This window comes from Falco punctatus (assembly GCF_963210335.1).
Source record: "Falco punctatus genome assembly, contig: scaffold_31, whole genome shotgun sequence".
In the NCBI taxonomy this organism is placed as follows: Eukaryota; Metazoa; Chordata; class Aves; order Falconiformes; family Falconidae; genus Falco; species Falco punctatus.
Window position 1 is genome coordinate 975,248 of NW_027660132.1, and position 13,037 is coordinate 988,284.

The 13,037-nt window shown below is 41.8% G+C and overlaps 1 long non-coding RNA gene across 1 annotated transcript; it reads left to right on the forward strand.

Moving 5' to 3' along the window:
• The first annotated feature begins 272 nt into the window (after positions 1-272).
• On the forward strand, positions 273-7,529 carry LOC308057891. The gene is made up of 2 exons (XR_013925510.1): positions 273-2,249; positions 5,320-7,529. It is a non-coding gene; the product is annotated as an uncharacterized lncRNA (long non-coding RNA).
• The last annotated feature ends 5,508 nt before the right edge of the window (positions 7,530-13,037 follow it).

Genomic DNA, 13,037 nt, shown 5'->3' on the forward strand with positions numbered 1-13,037 from the left:
TGGATTATGATCAATTGTGGTCTCAATTTATAACAATTTCTGGTGCCGTGACTCGGATAAGGAACAGTGGGCTTTGGTCCTCCGGGGGGGCGCCCCGCGGCATTTCGCGGCCCCGCGACCAACAGCTTACTCCAACCTTACCGACGAACCTAAATTCTAGAATAATGAGCAAAGGAGAAACCGGTAAAATCCCATAAAAATTCTGTGCACGGGAGTCCGGACGAAGACGCAGGACGCGTAAGTATATTGCGAATTTGTTCGCGGGTTTTGCCGTTCGGGCGGGATTGGGTTTCCTGGAATATAACGAATGAGAGGTTCGATATACTGAACCAAGCGAGTGTGGACTCTTAAGTACTGCGTTTCCCATCTCCCGCGAGGGACTGGGCCAGGAACAAGGGGAGCGAGTGAGTGTGTGTTTGTGGATATTCCAGAAGATGGGGGCGAAGGGCAGCAAGCCTTCGACTCCCATGGGAAGGGTACCCACTGTACCTAAGAATACCCCTCTGGCATATATCTTAGACAATTGGAGATATTTCCCTGGAACCCTAGGGAAAGATAAGCAGAAAATGATAGAATATTGTACTAAGATATGGGGAGGGAAGAAGATTTCTAAAAATGTCTTTTGGCCAGTCTATGGGTCAGAAGAAGATTGGATAAGACAGCAATTAAACCTCTGGGTTAATAATAAAAAACCCCTTAACCCGGAGGAGAGTCAATATGCGGAGGTGTGGCTAGAAAGACCGGGAGCTAGACTTTACCCGCTGAATGAAATAAAAACTAAACAAAAGAAAAAGAAGGGAGAGTTAGACGAAACCCTTCTAACCCCCCCTCCTTACATTCCTCCTCCTGCTCCTGCAGAGGTCCCCAGAGCACCCACTCCCCCACCAGAGTCAGAACAAGAGTCTCCCCCTCTTCCTAGACGCGTAACTGGAAGTCAAAAAGGGGCAGCTCAGATGTACCCCCTAAGGGAAATGCCCATGGGGGGACCTCAACCTGTGATCGGATATATTTCTGTGCCTCTAAATTCGGCTGACCTACGAGATTTTAAAAGGACCGAGATGGGAAACTTAATTGAGGACCCACTCGGAGTGGCAGAAAGATTAAATCAATTTTTGGGACCAAATCTTTATACTTGGGATGAGATGCAATCTATCCTTGGTCAATTATTTACTACTGAGGAAAGAGATATGATTAGACGAGCAGGAATGAGACTGTGGGATGCTCAGCATGCCCAGGGACCCCAAGCAGATATTAAATGGCCACTTCAAAAACCTAATTGGGATAACCAGGATCCGGCGCATAGAACTCATATGCAGGACCTGAGAACTATAGTAATTCAGGGGATTAGAGAAGCAGTACCCCATGGCCAAAATATCAATAAAGCATTTAATGAAATGCAAAAGAAAGATGAGAGCCCCACTGAGTGGCTGGAACGACTGAGGAAAGCCCTTCAGCTGTACTCTGGGGTAAATCCAGACGACCCTTTAGGGCAAGCACTCCTCAAAACTCAGTTTGTGGCAAAATCATGGGAAGATATCAGAAAGAAGATTGAAAAGTTAGAAGACTGGCAGAATAGAGGGTTGGATGAATTATTGAGGGAAGCTCAGAAAGTCTACGTAAGGCGGGAAGAAGAGAGCAGCAAGCGACAAATAAAAATGATAGTAGCAGCAGTCAGAGAGGATCACAAAGGGCGAACTGGTGAACACAGATCCGCTGGAACAAAACAAGGGAACGTAATAGTAAAAAAGGAACAGAGATATTGTTTCTACTGTGGAAAGAAGGGACATATAAAAAAGAATTGCAGAGAAAGGATCAGGGATGAGGAAATATTGAAAACGGAATAGGAGAGTCAGGGGCTTTATATTTTAGGGGACCGGAGTCATCATGAGCCCTTGATAAAATTAAAAATAGGACCCCATAAACAAGAGTTCACCTTTTTAGTAGACACTGGAGCTGAGAAATCAACTATTAAGCAAATACCTGAGGGATGTAAAGTTTCCCCTGAAAAAGTACAAGTAATTGGGACAAAAGGAGAACCCTTTAAAGTAAACAAAATCAAAAATGTGGTATTCGAAACTGAAAATAAATTTGGAATGGGTGAACTCTTGCTCGTCCCTGAAGCAGAATTTAATCTGTTAGGACGAGATTTAATTGTTGAATTGCAATTAGAAATTAAAGTAAAAAATCAAGAGCTAACAGTATCTGCTTATCCTTTGACAGTGGATGATCAAAAACAAATTAACCCTGATGTCTGGTACTCTCCGGACACAATTAGTAGACTGGAAATCCCACCGATTAAAATCCAAATTTCCGAACCCCACATACCTGTGAGGGTAAAGCAATATCCCATATCCCTAGAAGGACGGAGGGGATTAAAACCAGAAATTGATCGATTGTTAGCACACGGAATCTTAGAGCCTTGTATGTCACCCTTTAACACTCCCATTCTGCCTGTAAAGAAACCAAATGGGAACTATCGGCTCGTACATGATTTAAGGGAAATAAACAAAAGAACTATCACCCGGTTCCCTGTAGTAGCAAATCCATACACCCTACTAAGTAAGCTAGGACCCCATAAATCCTGGTATAGTGTGGCTGATTTAAAGGATGCCTTTTGGGCCTGTCCACTGGCAGAAGAATGCCGTGATTATTTTGCCTTTGAATGGGAAGACATAGAGACAGGCCGTAGACAGCAATTGAGATGGACCGTGCTCCCCCAAGGGTTCACTGAGTCCCCTAATCTGTTTGGACAGGCCCTGGAAGAGCTCTTAAAAGAATACCAGGTACAAACGGGAAACGTGCTGTTACAGTATGTAGATGATCTGCTTATAGCAGGAAATAATAAGGAGGATGTAAGAAAAGAAAGCATTCGACTCCTAAATTTTCTTGCACAAAAGGGCCTACGGGTATCGCAAGAAAAGTTACAATTTGTGGAGGAAAAAGTGAAATATTTGGGGCATTATTTGTTTAACGGCAAGAAGATATTAGATCCAGAGCGCATTAAAGGAATTCTGGAATTACCTATGCCTGTCACTAAGAGGCAAATTCGGCAGGCATTAGGGCTATTTGGGTATTGTAGGCAATGGATAGAAAACTACAGCTTTAAAGTTAAATTCTTATATGAACAACTGTCTAAAGACAAAATACCCAAGTGGACCCCTCAGGATAAAGAGCAGTTTGCCAGTCTCAAAAGGGAGCTAAGTCAAGCACCGGTTTTAAGCCTCCCAGATTTAAAGCGGCCATTCCATTTATTCGTTAACATACATGAAGGAACGGCATTCGGAGTATTAACTCAGAAATGGGCAGGACAAAAGAAACCGGTGGCATACTTATCAAAGCTGTTAGACCCTGTGAGCAGGGGTTGGCCGAGTTGTTTACAAATTATTGTTGCTGCTGCCTTATTACTTGAAGAAACGAATCGTATTACCTTTAATGGAGAAGTTGTCCTATATGCACCTCATAATATAAGGGGGGTGCTTCAACAAAAAGCAGAAAAATGGCTTACAGATAGCCGACTGCTAAAGTATGAGGGAATACTCATAGAATCTCCAAAACTATCCCTAAGGACTATCAAAGCGGTTAACCCTGCAGAATTTTTATACCCAGGGGAAAGTACTGAGTTAGTACATAATTGTCTTCAAACAATTGAACAACAGACACGCATTAGACCAGACTTAGAAGAAGAAGAACTACAATGTGGAGAAGTACTATTTATAGATGGGTCATCACGAATAGTGGAAGGTAAACGATTGTCTGGATATGCCATCATTAAATCAGAGAAAGGAGAATTTAAGACAATAGAATCGGGCCCCCTAAGTGCCAGCTGGTCGGCTCAAGCCTGTGAGCTGTATGCATTGTGGAAAGCATTAGAGTCACTGAAGGGAAAGGATGGAACTATATATACAGACTCACGCTATGCGTACGGAGTAGTACACACTTTTGGGAAAATATGGGAGGAAAGAGGATTCGTTAACTCACAGGGAAAAGAACTGATACACCCAGAATTAATTCGGCGAGTTCTGCGGCATTAAAAATGCCAAATAAAATAGCAGTTGTACATATAAAGGGACACCAGCGAGGTACAAGTTACCAAGTTAGGGGAAATAATGCAGCTGATACAGAAGCAAAACGAGTGGCAGGCAATTATAGTACGATTTTAACTATACAACAAATACCTGTTAGTAAAAATTTGAGGTTTGAGTCTGCAGAAAAGGAAAAACTAGAACAAATGGGAGCTAAGGAACAGGATGGTAAGTATATATTGCCAGATGGGAGAGAAGTTTTACCAAAGGGTATAGCACTCGAAATATTTTCAAAAATACACAGTAAAACACACTGGGGAACCCAGGCGTTAGTTGATCATTTTAATCAACTGTTTGCCTGTATAGGTGTATATAATGTAGCAAAAGCAGTTACAGCAGCCTGTGAGACCTGTCAAAAAGTAAACCGAAACAACATGAGGCAAAAACCTCTTGGAGGACGTTCCCCAGCATACAGACCCTTTTCACACATGCAGGTGGATTTTACTGAATTACCTAGGGTAGGGCGTTACAAATATCTCTTAGTACTGGTAGATCATTTAACCCATTATGTTGAGGCTTTTTCTACCTCCAGGACAACAGCTAACCAAGTTACTAAAGTGTTACTTGAACACATTATACCTCGATATGGAGTACCTGAGGTAATCGACTCAGACAGAGGAAAACACTTTGTGTCAAAAATTGTTAAAGATCTAACAGAAAGCTTGGGTATTAAGTGGGAATACCATACGCCATGGCATCCACAAAGTTCGGGAAAAGTTGAAAGGATGAATGGGGAAATCAAAACTATTCTAACTAAATTAATGATAGAAACCAAATTATCATGGATTAAGTGCCTACCCATGGCACTATTAATTCTCAGAACTAGACCCCGAGCGGATGTGGGAATATCAGCATTCGAAATGGTGTATGGAATGCCCTATAGAATTGAAAGCCCACAAACAAATATTTTAATTCGTGATCGTGTGATTAATGAATATGTTTTACAATTAGCAGAACATCGTAACAAGCTTTGGGAACGCGGACTGATTGTGCAACGACCCCCGTTGGACTTAAAAATTCATAATCTTAAACCTGGGGACTGGGTATTGGTTAAAACGTGGAAAGAAGAAACCCTAAAACCCAATTGGGAGGGACCTTATCTTGTTTTACTTACAACAGAAACAGCTGTCCGGACTGCTGAGCGTGGATGGACTCATGCCAGTCACATTAAAGGCCCAGTGACGAGACCCCACTGGAAAGTAATTAGTACACCAGGTGACACCAAGATAACATTGAGAAGATAAAGTTATGATAGAGATTTTACTTGATTATTTTGACGCATTACCTTTTGGTATAAAGTGTGTATTGTTGTTTATATTTGCTATAGTTATCTCGCTTTTTATCTATTATATATGGAAATGTAAGAAGTGTAATTGCTAAGCTCATGGAGCCACATGATATATGCATTTTGGATATACGAATTAGGTGTAATAATTTGAACTGCAATTGTTATCCATTTGCTTATTTTAAATGTAAGGTATGCCAGGGTAAATGGTGGACACACTGTGAATTCGGATACTCTCCGGCAGGAGTTTGCACACAGTGTTGGAAAAAATTCAAAGAGCTCTCACTAAGTGGAGACTAAAACAATTAGAGTCTAAAAAAAAAAAAAAAAAAAAAAAATTATTCGGGAATCCCAAGAGTGGTGGGAAATTTTTGCTAAAGGAATAAACCCTCAATATTATTGTTACCACTCCAACCAGTTCCCCTTTATAGCTGAAATCTTGGCTATAAAATGCAGAAGGGAAGTACAAACCGTGTTTTGCTTTGCCCCATTAGTTAAAAGCTGCAAAGTGGGAAGCCTATATAAACAGGCAGACAGCCTGAAGCAGCTGTTCTCCTGAAGAATTCCCTTGCTGCCGTGAAGATGATACACCCCGTGGCTCGAAGCAACCGAGTCGACGGGCAAGGCAGAGGAGGAACAAACTGTGGAGAAAAGAACCAGAACAATGGGACACTAAAGCAACAATGGCCGAACTTCCCCAGGACTGGTAAAAATATACTTAAATTGGCAAAATTGATAGACACCTTTTTTCCTGGTATACTGTTAGTTTTGTTATTGATAATAACCAAAGCAAAAGGGGGAAACCCACATGAACCATTTAAGTGGGAACTAATATCTTGGGAAGGAACGAAAACAATAGCCACTTTTAGCAACCCAGGGCCACCTGAATTCGTAGTGAAACTTTGTGATTTAGTACCAATACCTTGTGAAAAAGGACCTCCATTTTATTTATGCCCGGCCTCTGGACAGCCTTACTGTCATTATCCCGGACACTATTATTGTGGTTATTGGGGATGTGAGACAATAGCCTCGGGCTGGACAGTAAAGGCTCCTGATAAATATATAAAAGCAACCTGGACTCCTAACGGATGTGTACCTGAACAAACAGGTGTAGATCTTACAGGTCTGCGTGACGTGGATTATGTAGCTCCACGTAACAAGAAAGTCTGTACTCACATCAAATTTCAAGTATTGCATCCCCTAGAAGACGAATGGTTGGTAGGACGAACATGGGGAATACGTGTCTATGCAGGAATTCCTAAAGATTGGGGAGGGCATTTTCTCATAAGAAAAATTAAAATACCACATGATTCACTCCCTGTTGGGCCGAATAAAGTATTGAATTCACCCACTTTTCCTAAGAAAAAGATTGTCCCCACAAGTGTTACAACCACTCGTCCAAATTCCCTATCAGTAACAGATAGAACAACTAATGACACAGTGACTGAGTCCTCTTTAGTTAGGGATTCAGGAGTGTCAGAATCCAAAGACCCCTTATGGGATTTAATGCAAGCCTCTTATCGTACCCTTAATGAAAGCAAACCAAATTTAACTAAGGAATGCTGGTTATGTTACAATGTTAGACCACCATATTTTGAGGCAATCGGAATACCAGATAGGATTCAATGGTCTAGTGGTTCAAACCCACAAGAATGTCCATGGGATGACCAGAAGAACCATACGCAAGGAATTACTATTCAATTAGTAACAGGTCAAGGAAAATGTATAGGTACAGTGCCCGAAAAATATCAGTCTTTGTGTAATCAAACAATCACTAAAGTTAACATAAAGAAACATAAGAATCAAAATGACAAATGGGCTATCCCAACACCAGGAGCTAAATGGGTTTGTTCAGACATCGGAGTAACGCCTTGCCTATCCCTAAACGTGTTTAATCAATCTCAGTTTTGTGTACAGGTGATTATTGTTCCTCGTCTGATCTATCACACCTCTGAGGAGGTGTTACGCCACTTTGAAGGAGTCCTGAATAGACAAAAACGAGAGCCAATTACAGTGGTAACCCTAGCTACACTGCTGATAGCGGGCGGAGTTGGAGCAGGTACAGGCATAGCCTCCCTAGTAAAAGGTCAGGAATTACAAAGTTTGCAGATGGCTGTAGATGAGGATTTAGCAAAAATAGAACAATCTATCCAAAATTTAGCCACTTCAGTAAAGTCTTTATCAGAAGTAGTGCTGCAAAATAGAAGAGGATTAGATCTATTGTTTTTAAAGGAAGGAGGGTTATGTGTAGCTCTTAATGAAGAATGTTGTTCTTTTGCTGACCATACGGGAGTAGTCCAGGACACCATGTCTGAACTCCGGAAAAGGTTAGATCAACGTAAGAAAGATCGTGAGGTGAGCAGGTCATGGTATGAAAACTGGTTTAATGTTTCACCTTGGCTAACTACTTTGTTGTCTGCTTTAGCAGGACCGCTTATTATATTGATTCTGGGACTTATATTTGGGCCTTGTATATTACGCTATATTTTACACTTTATTAGAGAACGATTTGACATAGCTAAATTGCTTATTTTAACTATGAAGTCTAGGGAAAAATATAAGAGTGTATCTATTAATGAGGATGAAGATTGTTGCGAATGTGTTATGCCACGTGAAAATTGTGCCTATTGTAATTGTGAGGTATTACCTTGTGAGTGTTATGATAAATGTTGGGATTGTGGAAAAAGGTTTATTTGCAGTGCCGAGAATGAAAGTAGTGTCTAATAAACAATAATAGGATAAAAAGAAAAAGGGGGGATTGTAAGAAACTATGGACTAAGATATTGTTTATTAAGATTTATGTTAAGCATAATGTAAAGACTAGGCGCCAGATATCCAGAATGCCTCTTGTGAAAAATAAGATAACCGCCAGATGTTGCTTGTAAAAGAGAAGATAACCGCCAGACAGAAACAAGACAGACGACCCCATATAAAGATATAGGAGTAAGGGGTTAACACCTCCACTACATCCAGGATGCTGCTTGTAAAAGAGAAGATAACCGCCAGACAGAAACAAGACAGACGACCCCATATAAAGATATATGAGTAAGGGGTTAACACCTCCACTACTTCATGAACACGAAAGTAAAGTATAAAAAAGGACTGTTTAAACTGCTCAGGGCGGCAGTTGGCGGAGCGCAGACTCCCCTGCCGTCCAGCGCTGTCTTTGCTCATATTCTGCTTGCTATAATTAATAAAATTTTAATTGGATTATGATCAATTGTGGTCTCAATTTATAACACATTACATAGCTCTCTCTCTTATCCCAAGGCGTCCAAACCTTACAGTCAGGGCATTCAATTTCTTGTCGCCACCATACATATAATAATTCTTTACACCATATACACTTTAAAACATACAGAGGTTCACATTCACCCCTCGGATGTTCAAGACAATAACCACATACCAACATTTGTAATATACTGAATACAGAAATGTTCTCACATTTCCAGCATAAATGAGTATAACAATTATTAATAACCTTGTAATTATTAATTAAAAGGCCACTTTTCTCCACATTCCAACTTATAAAGCGGCCACCATTTTACAATATTTTATCAATGTTTTTCTATTCACATTTCCACCAGCGGATCCTCCAATATCCCTCCAGTGACTCAAAACACATCCTAACGGGCTTTTCTTTAAAATCCCACCACTCTGTTTTCTTCCCATTTTTCCAGCTTACACTCACAGAACACACTTATCACTTACAGAATTTCTACTTACAAAATGCAACACACAGGTATCTTTTTACAACAACACCAAGAGCTCACTATTATTATCAAAAATATAGCCAAAATCACAGTAACAATTATCAAAGTCAAATTCCACATTCCATAAATCCGGTAACCAAAATAAGCAACACTGCAGCAAATAAGCTTGAAACAATGAATATTCCATTAACGCCTATACATATTCATTACCTGAACCCGCCTACCCTCGCTTCGTATGCTAATTAGCTTATCAGTCTTTCACGCTTGTGCAGATTCTTCCAAAAATTGTGGGCCGGGGTCTTTAGAATATAACAATTATTAATAACCTTGTAATTATTAATTAAAAGGCCACTTTTCTCCACATTCCAGCTTACACTCACAGAACACACTTATCACTTACAGAATTACTACTTACAAAATGCAACACACAGGTATCTTTCTACAGCAACACCAAGAGCTCACTATTATTATAAAAAATATAGCCAAAATCACAGTAACAATTAGGGTACTGCTTCTCTAATCCCCTGAATTACTATAGTTCTCAGGTCCTGCATATGAGTTCTATGCGCCGGATCCTGATTATCCCAGTTAGGTCTTTGGAGTGGCCATTTAATATCTGCTTGGGGTCCCTGGGTTTCCTCGGTAGCAAATAATTGACAAAGGATAGATTGCATCTTATCCCAAGTATAAAGGTTTGGCCCCAGAAATTGATCTAATCTTTCTGCCACTCCGAGTGGGTCCTCAATTAAGTTTCCCATCTCGGTCCTTTTAAAATCTCGTAGGTCAGCCGAATTTAGAGGCACAGAAATATATCCGATCACAGGTTGAGGTCCCCCCCCATGGGCTTTTCTCTTAGGGGGTATATTTGAGCTGCCCCTTTTTGACTTCCAGTTACGCGTCTAGGAAGAGGGGGAGAGACCCTTGTTCCGACTCTGGTGGGGGAATGGGCGCTCTGGGGACCTCTGCAGGAGCAGGAGGAGGAATGTAAGGAGGGGGGGTTAGAAGGGTTTCGTCTAACTCGCCCTTCTTTTTCTTTTGTTTAGTTTTTTTATTTCATTCAGCGGGTAAAGTCTAGCTCCCGGTTTTTTAGCCACACCTCCACATATTGACTCTCCTCCGGGTTAAGGGGTTTTTTTATTATTAACCCAGAGGTTTAATTGCTGTCTTACCCAATCTTCTTCTGACCCATAGACTGGCCAAAAGACATTTTTTGAAATCTTCTTCCCTCCCCATATCTTAGTACAATATTCTATCACTTTCTGCTTATCTTTCCCTAGGGTTCCAGGGAAATATCTCCAATTGTCCAAGATATATGCCAGAGGGGTATTCTTAGGTACAGTGGGTACCCTTCCCATGGGAGTCGAAGGCTTGCTGCCCTTCGCCCCCATCTTCTGGAATATCCACAAACATACACTCACTCGCTCCCCTTTTTCCTGGCCCAGTCCCTCGCGGGAGATGGGAGACGCAGTACTTAAGAGTCCACACTCGCTTGGTTCAGTATATCGAACCTCTCATTCGTTATATTCCAGGAAACCCAATCCCGCCCGAACGGCAAACCTTGCGAACAAATTCGCAATATACTTACGCGTCCTGCGTCTTCGTCCAGACTCCCGTGCACAGAATTTTTATGGGATTTTACCGGTTTCTCCTTTGCTCATTATTCTAGAATTTAGGTTCGTCGGTAAGGTTGGAGTAAGCTGTTGGTCGCGGGGCCGCGAAATGTCGCGGGGCGCCTCCCCGGAGGACCAAAGCCCACTGTTCCTTATCCGAGTCACGGCACCAGAAATTGTTATAAATTGAGACCACAACGGATCATAATCCAATTAAAATTTTATTAATTATAGCAAGTAGAATATGAGCAAAGACAGCGCTGGACGGCAGGGGAGTCTGCGCTCCGCCAACTGCCGCCCTGAGCAGTTTAAACAGTCCTTTTTTATACTTTTTACTTTCGTGTTTATGAAGTAGTGGAGGTGTTAACCCCTTACTCATATATCTTTATATGGGGTTGTCTGTCTTGTTTCTGTCTGGCGGTTATCTTCTCTTTTACAAGCAGCATGTAGTGGAGGTGTTAACCCCTTACTCCTATATCTTTATATGGGGTCGTCTGTCTTGTTTCTGTCTGGCGGTTATCTTCTCTTTTACAAGCAGCATCCTGGACATCTGGCGGTTATCTTATTTTTCACAAGAGGCATCCTGGATATCTGGCGCCTAGTCTTTACATTATGCTTAACATAAATCTTAATAAACAATATCCTAGTCCATAGTTTCTTACACTGTTGGATGAAGCATGGAGGGTGTTTAGTAATAGAGAAGAAGAATATCGGCGGGGACAAAGGAAATTGATAGCTGCCATTCAAGAAAAAGGGGAACGGAGAGGTGGCAGGCGAGATTCGTCTCGATTAGAAAAGGATCAGTGCGCTATATGCAGGGGCTTTGGTCATTGGAAAAGGGAATGTCCAGGAACAGGGAAGGGGGTCGGAAAACCTCGGCGAACGTGAAGATAGCCAATGTAATAGAAGACTGACGGGAACCTGGGGAATCTACCCTAGCGGATCCACTGGTTATAATTAAGCTAGGGGAAAAGCAGCAACAAGTGGAGTTTTTGATAGATACAGGAGCAACATATTCGGTTTTGAATCAAGCCTTAATGCCTTTAGGAGATGATTACGTTGTAGCACAGGGAGCAACTGGTCAAAGTGAAAAGGCGTATTTTTGCGAACCTTTAAAGTATAAATTGGGAAAACAATGGGGTATCCACAAGTTCTTATACATGCCCAACTCCCCAAAGGCACTTTTGGGGAGAGATTTGTTGGAACAATTAGGAGCAAAGATCACGTTTGAAAAAGGGGAAATTACTCTGGAGGTAAAGGATCGACAATATACACAGGCATTAAGTCTAGTCCTAACTAGTCTCCCCTCGGAAGGGAAAATTGATGAGGAAATTCTGAACCAAGTGTATCCAGGAGTCTGGGCTACTGATGTGCCTGGAAGAGCGAAAAATGCTCCACCTGTTGAAGTTAAGATAAAGGAAGGTCAACGACCGGTAAGGATTAAACAATATCCTCTAAAGAAAGAGGACAGGGAGGGAATCCGGCCAGTGATAGAAAAATTTTTGCAGCTAGGACTATTAAAGGAATGTGAGTCTGAATTCAATACCCCTATATTACCTATTCAGAAGTACGATGGGTCATATAGGGTGGTTCAAGACTTGCGTGCAGTGAACAGGATTACTGAGGATCTCTACCCAGTCGTGGCAAACCCGCATACCCTACTGACTGCATTGGCACCTGAATTAATCTGGTTTACTGTTCTAGATTTAAGGGATGCTTTCTTTTGCCTCCCTCTCCACGAAGCCAGTCAAAAGTTGTTTGCATTCGAGTGGGAAAATCCTAAAAGTGGTCGAAAGACCCAGCTCACTTGGACGGTGTTGCCGCAAGGATTTAAGAATAGTCCTACCATCTTCGGCAATCAGCTTGCGAGAGACCTGGAATCCTGGGAAGCCCTGTCCGAGAAAGGAAAATCGTTACAGTATGTGGATGACACCCTGATCGCTACCAACACAGAGGAAGATTGTATGGCGTGGACGGTGAGTCTGTTGAATTTCTTAGGGCTTCAAGGATACAGGGTGTCCAAGAAGAAGGCCCAGGTAATGCAGCGTAAAGTGAATTATTTGGGCTATGAGATCAGTGCGGGACAGAGAACTTTGGGGCAGGCCCGCAAAGAGGTGATATGCCAAACTAAAAAACCCCAGACGGTAAAGGAATTGTGAACCTTTCTGGGAATGACAGGGTGGTGTCGATTGTGGATCTACAATTATGGACTGCTTGTTAAACCATTATATGCGCTGACAGCGACTGAGCAGAAACACCTCGAATGGAATAAAGAGGCTGAACAAGCTTTTGAACAACTAAAGAAGGCTCTGATGTCAGCCCCGGCTTTAGGACTCCCGGATGTGGG